The sequence below is a fragment of the Pecten maximus genome, unplaced genomic scaffold, assembly GCF_902652985.1.
Source record: "Pecten maximus unplaced genomic scaffold, xPecMax1.1, whole genome shotgun sequence".
NCBI classification, from domain to species: domain Eukaryota; kingdom Metazoa; phylum Mollusca; class Bivalvia; order Pectinida; family Pectinidae; genus Pecten; species Pecten maximus.
Genome location: NW_022981582.1, coordinates 1 through 2,188, shown reverse-complemented (window position 1 = coordinate 2,188; position 2,188 = coordinate 1). Strand labels below are relative to the sequence as shown.

At 36.9% G+C, this 2,188-nt stretch overlaps 1 non-coding gene across 1 annotated transcript; it reads right to left on the bottom strand.

Moving 5' to 3' along the window:
- Positions 1 to 1,676: 1,676 nt before the first annotated feature.
- On the bottom strand, positions 1,677 to 1,842 carry LOC117320141. The gene has a single exon (XR_004530930.1). It is a non-coding gene; the product is annotated as a U1 spliceosomal RNA (small nuclear RNA).
- Between the last annotated feature and the right edge of the window lie 346 nt (positions 1,843 to 2,188).

Below are 2,188 nucleotides of genomic sequence, written 5' to 3'. Positions count from 1 at the left end.
TATCATCTGATATACTAAAGGCGGGTTCCAATAAAACAGGTACAGTATGATTTTCATGCAGCAATACTGCTGTAAACCTAGCCCATAAAGGGCCTGCAATTTCACGCCGGATAGCGCAAAATTTCCTGTAGACGGCTGAAATACATAATGTTGTGTATGGAAATTTTGATGAGTACCTAATGATCATTGAAATTCTTTCCTTTTCCCCCTTAAAGCACGGTACTCGAGTGTGCAGGGGAGACAATTCAACGGATATGAATCGCATGTTTTGCTCCAGGATTTAATGTTCATGAATGGAATGTCAGTTCTCGAATGGTGTATACCAAAATGAAAATTGATACATTTTCAATTCAATAACTTTAGTTTTAATGTCAGTGATGTTCAAGGGACAACGGGAATGGAACATATTGAAATACTTTGAATACGTAGAACTCGATCAATAGTACGACATGTAAATTCTTTGAAAGCCTGGTTTCAATAAAAGAGGTACAGTAGAATGTTCATGCAGCAATACTGTTGTAAACCTAGCTCAAATACGGCCGGCAATTTCTCGCCTGACAGCGCAAAATTTCCCGTAGACAGAAACTGAAATACATAATGTTGTGTATGGAAAGTTTGATTGCATGTAAGCGCTGTCCAGTCACAGAGAAATACGAAGATTCGTTGACGCTTTCGTCTGCCTCAGATTGAGTCGTCTAAAACACCTTTCAGAGACAATTTTGATTGTGGTAGCAGTGTACAGTAAGAATGCCCAATTCTGAAAAATATTGCACATGTTTTAGATATGTGAACATTGCCAGTTAACCTTACATATTACCTCTAATAAAGCATATATATTTGTAATCTTTACAGTATTTGCAATTTTAATACAGCTCTGAAGGATAAGTAAATTTATTTTTTTCTGTGATTTTTAGAACTGTGAATATCATGGTAACAGCTTAAAAATTGTTCAAGAATTGCAAAATATGATATTTGACCCCAAAATGACACAATTTTTTGTTCCGAAACCTATTTGAAATTAAATATCTCTATCTCGGAGACAGAATTAATCTTGTTTTGACATTTGTTGTAAGTTAAGTTTTCCTGCTATCTTACCTTGACTGTGGACTTCCATTTTCGCTGTAGGCAAAACTAAATTTCCTCTGTAAACGCGCTTTCGGAAAATCCTGAAATTTAAAATCGGGAACCAATTCATTAAATTTTGATTTAACAAATGTGAAGCATGTATGTACTACTTCATACTGAATATACCAATTATAGTGTACATATATTTTTTCATTTTTATGCATATCATAATACAGGAGTTATTTGCTTAACAAAAAAAATCGCCCATGGCCAGGCTGTCCTACTGTAGTGTGCTACCTTGTGTGACATGTGAAGAATATATTTGCATGATACCCGGAGCAAATGCTACCACTATTAAATAGTTTTCGGTGATGTTAAGAGATCATACATATGTGAATGCATTATGAAATTACGATTGCCATTCGTTTGGAAATTATAAAGCTTGAACGTGTTGAATTATACTGTGTTTGGTACTCTGTAGCATTCTTTGTGTTGCTGGTTTTATCATTTTCTTAGGAAACCAATACCATAAAGCATGTTGATTAAGTGTAAATGTAGCGTTGAATGTCGCTATATACGTGGGCATTGTTGTTCTCTTGTAACTTTATGAACAGGGGTTAGCGCGAACGCAGACCCCCACACTAAAAAATAGCGTACCCGAGTAATCCGCATTTGGGATTATCGCAGGGTTCAGCCCGACCGGAGTGCAATGGTTAGGCCTCGACCTGGGGGCACCGCCGGTTCCTGATCACGGTAGCCCCTGTACCAGGTAAGTATGCTAGCATTGCCACATATATCATCTGATATACTAAAGGCGGGTTCCAATAAAACAGGTACAGTATGATTTTCATGCAGCAATACTGCTGTAAACTAAAAAAGGGGCCCAAAACCCCGAATTCAAACCCGAACGGCAAAAAATTTGTGTAGGATGTGAAAACTAATGTTGAAAATCTTTTGTTCCCTAAAGAGGACTCGAGTTGCAAAAACTTAACGGATGGCTGGGGGCCACAAGGGAAGATTTTGTCCAGGATTTAATTTGGGAAAGGAATTCATCAATGGGTTTAAAAAAATAACAAAATATTTTGATGAAAGGACAAGGGGGGGAAATTAAAATTTTTAAACT